The sequence below is a fragment of the Onychomys torridus genome, chromosome 11, assembly GCF_903995425.1.
Source record: "Onychomys torridus chromosome 11, mOncTor1.1, whole genome shotgun sequence".
NCBI classification, from domain to species: Eukaryota; Metazoa; Chordata; class Mammalia; order Rodentia; family Cricetidae; genus Onychomys; species Onychomys torridus.
The window spans coordinates 36,924,821-36,937,270 of record NC_050453.1 but is presented as its reverse complement, the minus strand read 5'-3'; the positions used below and the strand labels follow the sequence as shown (position 1 = coordinate 36,937,270).

The 12,450-nt window shown below is 42.4% G+C and overlaps 1 pseudogene; it reads left to right on the top strand.

Annotated features, from left to right (window-relative positions):
- The first annotated feature begins 331 nt into the window (after positions 1 to 331).
- Positions 332 to 842, top strand: LOC118593504 (annotated as a pseudogene).
- Positions 843 to 12,450: the final 11,608 nt, after the last annotated feature.

Here is a 12,450-nt window from a genome sequence, read left to right as displayed (position 1 = left end):
GAAAAGTTGGACCTGTGAATGTGTCCAGTGAGATGGTAGTGTGAGTGCCACATATCACCTCTGGGTATTAGTCACTAAGATTGGATGTTTAACTACCCATGTTTTCTTTTCTAGCTACCATGGTGAAGAGTGTGGTGTTTTGGGTGATGCATGCTGTATAAGCTTTTGTTCCTAAGTGGGATGATGTGGGGATGGATCTCTTGATGGCTTGCAAGAGATGTGCAAGGTGAATGAGAAACAAACTTACTGTTTTAAGCCACCAACCTTTGAGGCTCCTTTGTTATATAGACCATCCTTAATAATGAACTTCTTGCTCAAGTGACCTGTGAAGATGGTTCACCACTCTCTTGACCCAGAAAACCCTACAAAATCATGGAAATTAAGAAGCTCAAATTTTCTTGTTCACTTTAAGAACACCCTTCAAACTGCCCAGGCTATTAAGGGTACACATATTGAAAAAGCCACCAAGTATCCAAAAGATATAACTTTAAAGAAACAATGTATGTTGTTCAGGAGGTATAGTGGTAGAATCAGTAGGTGAGCCTGGGACAAACAGTGGGGCTGGACACAGGGTCGGTGGCCTAAGAAGACTAAATGATGCTGAACTTAAGGGTTTAGATGTAGATACTCTAGTCATTGAAAATATCCAGGGGAATAATTCACCTAAGATGTGCTGATGAACTTGCAGTGCTCATGGCCAGATTAGCCCATACATGAGCTTCCCCTGCCACACTGAGACAATCCTCACTGAAAAGCAACAGATTGTTTCAAAGCCAGAAGAGGAGGGTGCACTGAAGAAAAAGACATCCCTGAAGAAACAAAAACTTAGCACGTGGGAATAAATTCAGCATAAAACATACACAGATAAAAGTAAAAAAGAATACATTTTCATCTTTTATTTGTACTTTCGAAAATACTGCCTGTATTTTCTGTTTACCTATCTGTTTATTGTGAACTCTGAAAAGTATGAAAAAAATCCACTAAAATAGGCTTCATAGAAATGATCTGTTAACACTTCAATCTCTCTTTCTTCCAATTAAATAATTTTGAATCTTTCTCTCTGTCTTCATATATGCATAATGTTTATTTTTATTTCATTTTATAACAGTGACCTTAAAATATTAAATTTGATACACATTGTTTGCTGTGGAAGAAGTGTGAAATATATTTCCATATCTATGAAACATAATTTATCATGAAATTATATCAAAATAAAATCACATTTTTTGTTTTTGTACTTTTCCTTGTAGTAGACAACATACTAATAAAACTTTTGTATTTAAGTTTTTTGCTTGAATTGCTGCTTACAGCCTTTGGATGGATTCTTACTTGGGGAATTGGTGGGCCAACAAGTGTGCATATTTTTAAGACTTTTGCTACAAATTGCCAGGAGAAAGGCTGTACCGATTAGCACTCCGGCAGGGAGAGATGGGCCCTCTTACCATCCCTGCTGATGATTAGAATTCCTCTCAATGCCCATTAGTTTGATGGGTGCAAATGTTATCTTCTTGTTTTGTATTTGCATTTCTTTGATTACAAGTGATCTCGAACATTTATTTCCTATGTTTGTGAGTCATTTGCATTTTCTCTTCTGGGAATTATCTAAATGGATTCTTACACCCCACAAACAACAACTGCTAAACAGAAAAAAACACAGGAAGCCTGAAGTAAGCATGGGACTGTTGCCACAGAGCCTGAGCACATGGCTTAGAGGTGTGAATGTGGAGCAGGCTCCTCTCACCCCTTCTCCGCTTCCTATTCCGACCATTTCCTCTCCAGTCCCTGCTGTCACGTGCCTTTCTCATGCCTTGGTCTCCCTGCAGGAATGAAAAAACATTAAGTTATTTTTAAAGAAAATTTCAAACATGTACCTAATGCATTCTTTTTTTTTTGTTTGTTTTTTGTTACTCTTGTCCCCTAGCCTCTCTTATTACAACCCCCCCCCCATCCTTTCTTTTTGATACCTGTCCCTTTCTCAGATTCTTGACTTCTGGTTTTGTTTTGTGACAAAACAAATTCAGTTTATCCATGGCCATTTTATTGCACCAGGTTCTAGTTGTGACTAAACCTAGAATTAAGAACCAGGAACGAATGTCATCAGCGTTAAATTTGAGGGCAACAGCATCTGCTAGATGGTCCGTCTTTACCCTCTGGTAAGTTCCTGAGGTCCACATGTGTTGAGGCCTGAGGTCTTCAGCTCTGGGTTCACAATGTCTGGGTTCAGCACAGTCCTCTGCCTCTGTGTTGGCGTGAAACTGTCCTGCTGATAGAGCTTCAATTACTTTTGCCGGAAGCATCCTTATTTATTTCACAGAAACTGCATTACCCTCAATTGTCTGTTTGGCGGCTCAAAGAGGGGAGAAGAAAGACTCTAAATTGCCCCAAAGTCAGTGTTACTTTTTAGCTAGCTGAGATAAAAGACAGATTGAAATGGGGCCAGAGGGACCTGCCCTTCACCCTCCATCTTTACCAGAGCTAGAAGCTCACATCGGTATGTCGGGCAGCAGCTGGCAGACTCTTTTATCATCATTAATATCCGTGGAGTTGTCACAAGGAGAGACTAGAATTCAGGTTTAATTACATCTGTATCATCTCTGATAAAGTTCAAGAGATTCTGGTGTTGCAAAACAGGAGTGGGCTGGTGATGGGCCAAGGATACTCTGTGAAGCAGAAACCATGGCATCATTTAGGGGGAAAAGGGAATTAGCTGAATTCTGGCGGGGGAGAAGACTGGCTATCTCTCCTGAGAAATGAAGGGGGGCTGCTGGAGGCCTGATGGCTCACTAAGGGTGATTTGGTTCATAAGGAACAGGTGGAGGGAGCCTTCACAGGAAGCAAAGACTCATTCCAAGAAACTTGCTTTTAATAAAAAAACAAACAAAAAAACAACAATACAAAAAACTACAACAACAACAACAACATTTTTTTTCCTTTTTGTGGACAGTAATCTGCTGCTACACAGAGAGCAAAAGACACTTAATTTAGAGCTATAACCACACTCACTCCCCTTCCTTTATGAATGGGTCTCCCAGATGGTTCTTGATTTAGTTCTGAAAATATTAGGACAGAGTGAGGCTTCAGTGGCAATCAAACTGGCTTTGTGTAGAACAGGAACTAAAGCATAAAACAAGAACAGCTTACTGGAGATGGCATGGGAAAGGTGGCCGGTGTGTCAGCTGCGTTTCATGAAATGAGTGAGTATGGAAAGCCATCAGAGTACTCGAGGACAGTGGTCCTTCCATCCTGCTGAGTTACACCTTGTCTCATTTTGGTCTTTTTAGGTCCTTGGGGGGGTCTTCCCCATTTGCTTCCAGACCTTTGGTTAGCAAACAGCACCCGGATTTCCACTTCAGAATAAAGCTTTGGCCCCGTGTTCCCTTTCTCTCTGTCAGGATGTGGATCTTAGGCTTATGAGAGCTAGTCCCATCGGCTCCACCTTAATTCCCACTTCCTGAAAGAAAATCCAAGACCATTTTATAAGCTACTTCTTGTGAAATTAAGTGTTTTAAAAGAATCATAAGGATAGGCCATCTAGCTCTTGGCTTCTCAAAAGCACACTTTCAATGCTATGCTTATGGCTGAGGGAGAGCAATTTATTTGAATCTTCATGTCTTCTTTCAGCTTTAAAAATATTTAAAAAATACCGGATCACATGAATGGAACCTGAAAAAACCAACACTAGTAAGTATGTGCGTGCGTGCGTGCGTGCGTGCGTGTGTGTGTGTGTGTGTGTGTGTGTGTGTGTGTGTGTGTGTTCCTCACAACAAAAGCGGTTTGCACACATTCTAAAGCCCCAGTACAACTCCTTGGAAGTTAAAGTTTGTGGCCTTCATTCAAACTACAGAACTAATCTTCACTTTGGATTCTACAGCCAGGAAGAAAACTCACAAGGCTAAGTTTGGAAAAAAGAGGAAATCAAAATTGGAGCTTTCGGCATTTGTAATCTAGGCTGACTCAGAATAGACCCATAAGAGGATTAGAATGCAGCACAAGAAGATTGCTATCCCAAAGCTTATACGTGATGCCGTGTTTCCTAAAGCTCAGAGGCTCTATATTTGTACTTTTGCTCTGCAATGCCAAGAACAGGGTAGATGCTCAATAAATATAATCTCACTGTGGAAAGTATTTGTTGAACATGCTAGAGAGCTTTCACAGTTTCCATATGCCTTGGTGGGCTAACATGTTAACCGAGGTGTGAGAAGAGGAGGAGGTAGGTGCAGTGTACCAGATGAGCTGTTGAGCTCACTCTGGCTGGGAGAGCTCATCAGAACTGCCTACGAGGTAGGACCAACCCAGCTGTCTCCTCCGGAGGCTAAGCCTCTGGGCACCAGGCACTAGTTCCTGGAGTTGCCCTTCAGAGAGAGGATTAACAGCTTCATTTTATCTTTCATACCTTCTCCAAGTCCTTTATGTTTCGTCTATGCCAGCGTAACATGGCCACCAGTCACTTCCGGCCACACAACATTGCCTTAGGGAAACAATTAAGGTGGTTCCATGTTAGAGTTTCAAAACTAAACCAAACAAAATTTTGTGATTTGAGCTTATTCTAAGCTGGAGACCACAAATAGAGAAAGGAAATGTGGATAATCTCTTCAGTCAGCTGTCCCATGGCCAACCCAGCGTGCCTGACCTTCCTCCCACATTCTACCTGGCTGTTGGGATCTTACTAGGGAAATCACATACCTGGTTTATACAGGATGGCCCAGTGTTTGTTTCCTGGGCCTCATTATTAACGATTCTTCTATATATCAGTCAGTTCTCCAGAAGAACAAAACTTATTATGTAATATAATGTACATATATTAATTTTTATGTTATATATGTTAGGTAGAGCGATTAAGACATTGATTTATCATGTGTGAAATCAATCAACCAATCAATCAGTGTATCTATCGCTATGAAATTAAGTAGATGGGGGAATTTGTGGTGACTAGAGGGGACTAAAGGGAAGGGGACAGGGAGAGCAGAGGGTAATATAAATTTAACTATGTATACAAAAGCTTGTATTTACATGAGAAATCAGAAGGAGGGCTATGTGGGCAGAGGAGGGGAACGAGAGGAAGTGGATTCAATAATGGAGGATAGTAGAATGATTTTATATATATGTATGTGTGTGATAAGGAAACCCATTATTTTATAGACTAACTAAAAGTTAAAACTAAGATGTTAGCCTGGTATGGTTATACATTTTTGTTTTTAATTCCAGGAGCAGAGGCAGAGGCAAGGTGGATCTCTGAGTTCCAGGGCCAGTCTGAACTACACAGCAAGTTCTAGGCCAGCCAGAGCATCATAGTGAGACCCTGTCTCAAAACAGAACAAAGCACAAAAGCAAACAAACCAAAACCAAATAAACAGGAAAAGCAAGCCAACAAAAACCAAAACTAACATGTTGACTTATTTTAAGGGGTTGGTTCATGTGATTGAAATTGGAGATTTGTATGTCCGGCTGGCAGTGTTGAAGACTTAGCAGGCTCTCTATGCCAGTCTAGAGACAGAATTCCTTATCTGGAAAACCCTGGCTTTTATTCTTAAGATTTTCACCCAAATGGATAATCCTCATTCCATAGCAAGGCTAACTTTTTTTTTTTTTTTTTGTATTAATTCTAGTTGATTGTCAATGTTATCACATCTATGAAATCCCTTCACAGTAGCACCTAGCCTGATGTTTGACCAGATGACAAGGTACTTAAAATGGTCATATAACATGAACCATCAAGCTATTGCCTTGTCTGAAGTCTCTGTGTATAAAATAAACTACATGCTGCCCCAGCCAGCTGACCCCTCTCAGTGTCTGGAGGCAGAAAATGAAGTTAAGAAGAACAGGTAATGCCGTTTGTGGTATTTTTTTTTTTTGTGTGTGTGTATACATGTGTGTGCAATGCACACACATTTGGAGGCAGTGGGGAGAGATGGCATGGTATGATTTTTTTCAGAGTATGCCTTAGTTTGACCCTTAATACATTCCTGTCAAGCCCTGGCTCTCACATCAGATGAACTGTCTGGATGTTCTTTAAACTAACCAGTAGAATGAAGGCTGCTGTTGGCAGCCCTGCCCTTTTTTAACCAAGGCATTTGAAATATGGTCTGAGGAATTAGGATGTCAAATAATCCTATTTCTCTTATAATACCTAGATTTGAATATGTATTAAAAGGTAAGCAGGCTTGAAATTTGAAGTAGAAAAGAAATTTCCCTTTAAGTCATTAAAGAGGGCTAGGAGCTGTAAGCCTTTGGGGAAAAAAAAGTTCAGAAGTTTGAAGAATTCATAACTCAAAAGAACCTGAGTCACATTTATAAATATGTAGAGCTTAGAGTAATAAAATAAGGGCCAATTCAGAGGCCCATTTAGGGAGGTGACTGGGGCATAATTAAAGCGACTTCATTCATAATCAATTTGGAATTTTGTCTCTAGGAAAATGGTCACTATGAGATACTCCTAGACAAGCCAGAGACAATGTGCCTCTGTAGCCACCTGAAGAGGAAGAAAAGTCACAAGGGGTGTCATGTGGTTAGGACAGCAGATTCTAGAACCAGAATGGATGGGCCGGAGTTTTGGCTAAGTAAATGATGACTTGGGAGGCCTTCAGGAGCCTGCTGAACTTCTGATGCCTTACTGTGAATTGATATCTGTCTCCCAGAGTGCGTGTCAAAATGTTAGCAATGTCTTTGGCATGTAGTATGCACTCAGCAAATGTTAGGTATTATTATTCAATCTAAATTTATTCCCATAGGAGCATTAGGAGTCAAAGACAAATATTTCAGATTAAGAGGCAATGAGAGGAAACTAGCCCATGTAAGCTAGTCACAGGAAGAAAGGCCTTCAGGCTGGGCATGGATGTGCTTTTGACCATTCACAGAATATTCAATGGACTCTGTCTCAGACATAAAAGAGACAAAAATGCATAACAAAAGAGGTGGCTTTTTGTTTGTTCTATTTTGTTGTTACTTGTCACTGTTTAAATTTACTGATTTTTTTCTTTTGTCTCCAGCTTGGAGAATAAAATGCCACAAGGTTGTTTTACCTTCTGACCATACTTCTTCATATTGGAGCATATGTGTGTAGGTACACCCTTCACAGACTTCATTATTCATTTCTGGTACCCTTGCAATGTCTTAAGTTTCCCCCAGTTGATGAACAAAAATAGAGAACGAGGGTCATCAGGAGAGAAGTTTTACACCCAGCATTCTAGAAGTCCACATTTCTGCTTATGTTCCTTTGGCCAGAACTTAGTCACATGGCCTCAACCCAATGTCTAGGAGATAAAAATCCTGCATTGTGATGACGGGAAATGACTGGAGGGCAACTGGCTAGTCTGCCACATGATTTATTGATACATAATTAAAGAAGTTTTTTTAATATCAGATAAGGTTTTATAGGATGCTTGTCACAAAGTTGGTGGACGTAGCCATTAGATCAAGGCTAAAACAGTCTAAATTCAAATCTGCATTGACTTGCCAGCCAAGGAACCTCTTTGGGCAGAGTGGCACCAGATCTACAGTGCAGGCAGAACCCACTCTTGTTTCCTTAGGTCAGGTGCTAAGGGAGTGATGATAATTTCATGATTGTTTGATATTTCCACGACAACAGAGCCTTTCCTGATAAATCTCCAGGGTCATAGAACCCCCTTTCTCTGCCTAAGCTGATCTAACTTGATATAATTCTCCTTGACATGTTTTAGTTTTCACATTTAAGTTTGGATCAACAATATAGCTCTTGTTCTGTCCTCAGTCATAGCCTTGTTGAGTGTCTATTATGAAAACACAGTCCCAATGGCTTTGGGCTTTAGCTTTACATAATACAATGGCTTTTACAGAACAAGAAAGCATCAGTTCATGAGAAAAATCACTGTGTAACAATAATGTGTATGTGCAATACAATGTCCTACAAAGTAATAGCCCACAATAACACCCGTCAGCTTCTCTTTTGTGCAATCAGCTCCTGGAAAGGGTGGGTTATATGTGTGTGCTGCTGTCTGTCCCTCTGAGGCTTAGGATGCCCACAGAACTGAGGGCTGTGTGACTTGGTACTATTATGGTCTAGGCTAGCTTGTCAGTGACTCTTACTTCACAATTTGCACCAACATTTTCCATCTCAGGTGATGGGAAGGTGGACCAGATAATCATGACGGTTCCTTTGAGCTCCCAGCTTTATTTGCTCTCTCTGATATCTATAATGTCAATGAAATGGCTTATTTGTTCTTCCTCTAAACCCCTTTCCTGGTGTGAGCCCAGGATGAAGGGAAAGCATTTTAATTTTAATGTTTGAGTTTTGGAAGCTCTTTTGATTTTTGTACTGTAGGAAGGGTTATTAGGTGAGGATAATGTTATCAAAAGGAATTTTTCAGTCAAGGCTGGCTGAAGGCATCCACAGTCCTGCCTAGCACCACTGGGCCCAGGTGGGTGAAACACATCCACGAGCCAGCCTGGGTCCTCACAGTCTGGGCTGGCTGAAGAAATACACAGGCCCGCCTGGCACCACAAGGCACCAAGTGGGTAGGTGCCATTGTGATGAGCAAATATATGACGGAGAGAAATGGGAGAGAAAGAGAATCAGTGGTTGATGTGCTGTGGAAAGAGACAGAAATGAGGGAGCAAACCCAGTGACAAACAGGCTGATGTGGGTTTCCTGCTTGTCACCTGGGCCAAGGTGCTGCTGCCAAGGGCCAAATCTGGGTCTATGGTCTTACCACGGTTGGGGTTGACATCTATGACACATGTTGCCATTAATGTCACAAGGGTCTGGGCTGCCACCTGTGGCCATGTTGGTGTTCAAGAGACATGTTGCCATTAGGCTCATGCCAATCTGAGTGGCCTGTGCTGGCATCCAGGGCCATGGTATTGTCTGGGCCTGAATTGCTACCTAGGGCCATGTCTGGGTCTGTGGCTCAACAGCAGCCAGCATCTGAGCTGATGTCTGTGGCTCCTGTTACCACTGAGGGTGGTATGGATGCCTGGGGCCTCTTTAGCCACCTAAGACCGTGTTGGTATTCGAGGGCCATGCTGCCACAGGGGCCATACTGATCTGAGTGGCCTGCACCACCCAGGTCATGGTGACATCAGGGCCCAAGCTGCTGCTGAGGGGTATGTCTGCATCTGTGGTCCTGCTACAGCTGGGGCCTGTGTTGATGTCCAAGGCCTGTGTTACCACGGGGTCCATAGGGATCATGGGTGTTGAAATCTGATGGCTGTGCTGAGCTGGCTCCACCCTTCACCAGTCCTGGGATAGCTAGCCCTGCCCCTTGCTGGATCCTGCTCCAGGATGGGAGAGCTGAGAGATATCCTCCCTCCCCATAGTGAGAGATTGCCACCCCACACCTCACCACAGGCATCGGAGAGTTGGCTCTGCCCCTCACCTGATGTGTGTGTGGGGGTGGTCCCAGTAGTCCAACTGACCAGCTCAGCTACTACCCAGACCCATATCCTGGGCCTTGTGTCGGCCCACCCTAACCTCTACCTCATCTATGACCTGCTGGAATGTGTGAAGGGACTGGTCCTGCAGGACGATGCAGCAGGATCTCCACGACTCAGGGCAACAGCAAAATATCTGAGGGGAGTTTTGGTGAAGGTCTGGTGATGGTGGTGTGCCAGAGGCTTATTGCAATGAACATGTGCGGGTGGGGCTGATTGGACAAAAAGGTATGCTGTGTGACACACCACAGCTCTAAACGTCACTAGGGTGAATGAAGATGTGCTAGAGAGGCAGGAAAGATGAAGGAGCGAGGTTTTTTTTTTTATTACTTAAATGAATTAAAATTAAAAAATTTGGCTGGTCTTCTTTTTGGGACGGGACACAGCAGGGATGAGGAGTGGATGTGAGGGGCCTGGGAAGTGAGCTGGATTGAGGTGTATGTATATTGAGTGGTTTGTGTGTCAACTTGACACAAGCTAGAGTGATCAGAGGGAGGAGCCTCAGTTGAGGAAAGGCCTCCTTGAGACCCAGCTGGAAGGCATTTCCTCATTTAGTGAGCATGAGGGCAGGCCCAACTCATGGTGGGTGGAGCCATTCCTGGGCTGGTGGTCCTGGGTTCTACAAGAAGATAGGCTGAGCAAGTCAGTAAGCAACCCCCCTCTGTGGCCTCTGCACCAGCTCCTGCCTCCAGGATCCTGCCCTGTTTGGGTTCCTGTCCTGACTTCCTTCAGTGATGAACAGTGATGTGGAAGTGTGAGTCGAATAAACCCTTTCCTCCCCAACTTGCTCTTTGGTCGCAGCAATAGAAACCATACCTAAGACAGCATGATGTGAAATTCTCTAAGAATCAATAAAGAATTATGCTATGGAAAAAAAAAAGGAAAACGAGGCAATTTTTATTTTTTAAATTTTCTATTTAAAAGGTGTACATAACAAGAGAGTTTCTTTATGAGATTTTTGTATACATACATCATTACACCCTAATTTCATTCACTCCCTTATTTCCCTCTCCTGTATCTCCCTTTTTGCTTGGCCTCTTCCTCCTCCCAAATAGCCCTCTCCTGCTTCCCTGCAGCATAGGTAAGTGCAGAGTACGTGCAGAAGAGAAATGTGCACTGCCTTGTCTTTCCTCAGTGCCTTCTCCCATTTCCCTGATCTTCCAGCCTCTTTCCCATCTTAGTTCATTTTCACAGCCTCTGTGCATGGAAAACTCTACTACAAAATCATCCTGAGCAATATCAGCTTCTGACTATCTTTCCTCTATCTATCTATCTATCTATCTATCTATCTATCTATCTATCTATCTATCTATCTATCTATCCAACTATCTATCTCTATTCATCCATCAATCTGTCCACCCATCCATCTAGATTTCAAAAGGTGAACTTTCTTTGTTCAAAATATATGTTTCTGGGCTTCATCCCTCTTGTAAGTAAGTTCAAATTCCCAGGTAGAAGCAATACTGTGGATTTCTCACCTATGCCTCAGATTGAGGGCTCCTTGAAACCGTGGCCACCATTCTGTGAAATCATGAGATTTCCTGCGGAAACAGAGAGTCAACACTTGCTCTCTTTGCCACACAGAGCTACTCTGTAAGTCGAAATGAACTCATTCTCAAAGCCCTGGGCTGAGTAAGACTGTGGAAACATGATGCCACGTTGGTACTGTCCTGGGCAATTAGAGCACTGAAGAGTGCCATCTTTTGCTTTGGAACTTTCTCAGTGTGATATGTTCATTCTGGAGTCCTTCCTTTGCTTGAGTTTATGTCAATGGAAGCTTCAAAGTGCATGTGAAGTTAACCATAAGCAGATTCCATTTGAGCACTTACCGAGCTTCAAGGGAGCAAACCCAGCATTCTTTTCTGTTGGTCAGGGGCAGAAACAAAGCTATTAGCTCTAGGTCCATGGAAAGGAGAAAAAAATCACTTTTCATATTGTGCAACCAACCCTAAATCAGGTCAATCTCTCCTTCATTGCTGGCTAATATCCAAGGCACAGTGGAAAGCTGATGTTTTTGTTTAGAATGGATTTTTGCAGTGTTTATAAACCAAGTCTCCTTGAAATTTTCATTAGGAGGATCATACAGCTCACCTCTTGTCCTGCCCTTTATCCTTTCTGCTGGAATAGTTGAGTGATTTTGAAAATTCTCCCTAGTTTAATTGATTAGTAAGGAGAGTTGTTTTTGAATGTCACCTTCTACAAGGCAGAAGTGAGATTGACATCCAGTTCAGATTCCATGACCTTGGTTTATGCAGCACAGGGAGTAATGAGCACATGGCTTTGATTACAGTTTTGACTGTGTAAGGTTGAGTGGGGAAGGGGAGTTCATTGACAGGGGCCAGCACTTTACTAGGCACCCCAAACCCATCGTGTCGCTAAATGCTAACAATTTGCAATCCTGTGATGCACATATTCTCATACTGAAGTTCTAGCAGCCTTCTCATTAGTGGTTGGTGGAGCAGGACTATTTGCTTGAAACAAATCACACATATGATAATAACAATGAATCGTGATAACCCTTTGTTACTGCTGCTCACAAGTCCACAGCCAGCGCTAGGTTGCTCATACATTTATAGTCATCTTGCCAGTTGGCTACTATGTGTGTATGTGCTAATGGGTTTAGGATGGCCTCACTTATGGGTCTGGGAGTTTGTTACTATTACTAGAGTGATGGGGGCATGGCAGACGGGATTTTCTGAAAATGGTTTTATACTCTCTCTCTTTCTCCATGTGTTCTTTTTATAATATGACATTGAACTTTTTATATGTCTCTTTAAAAATATATTTATTTTATCTTAAAGATTTATTTGTGTGTGTGTGTGTGTGTGTGTCTATGTATTTGTATGAATGCATACCTGCTGATTCCTATGGAGGCTAGGAGAGGTCTTTTGGAGTTGGACTTATAGATGGTTGTGAGCTGTCTCATATGGGTACTAGGAACTGAGCTTGGTCCTCTGGAAGAGCAGCAAGTGCTCTTAACTGATAAGCCATCTCTCCCACCCCTCATGTCTATGTTTTTTTCTCTAGAATCTGAGCAAGTCTCTG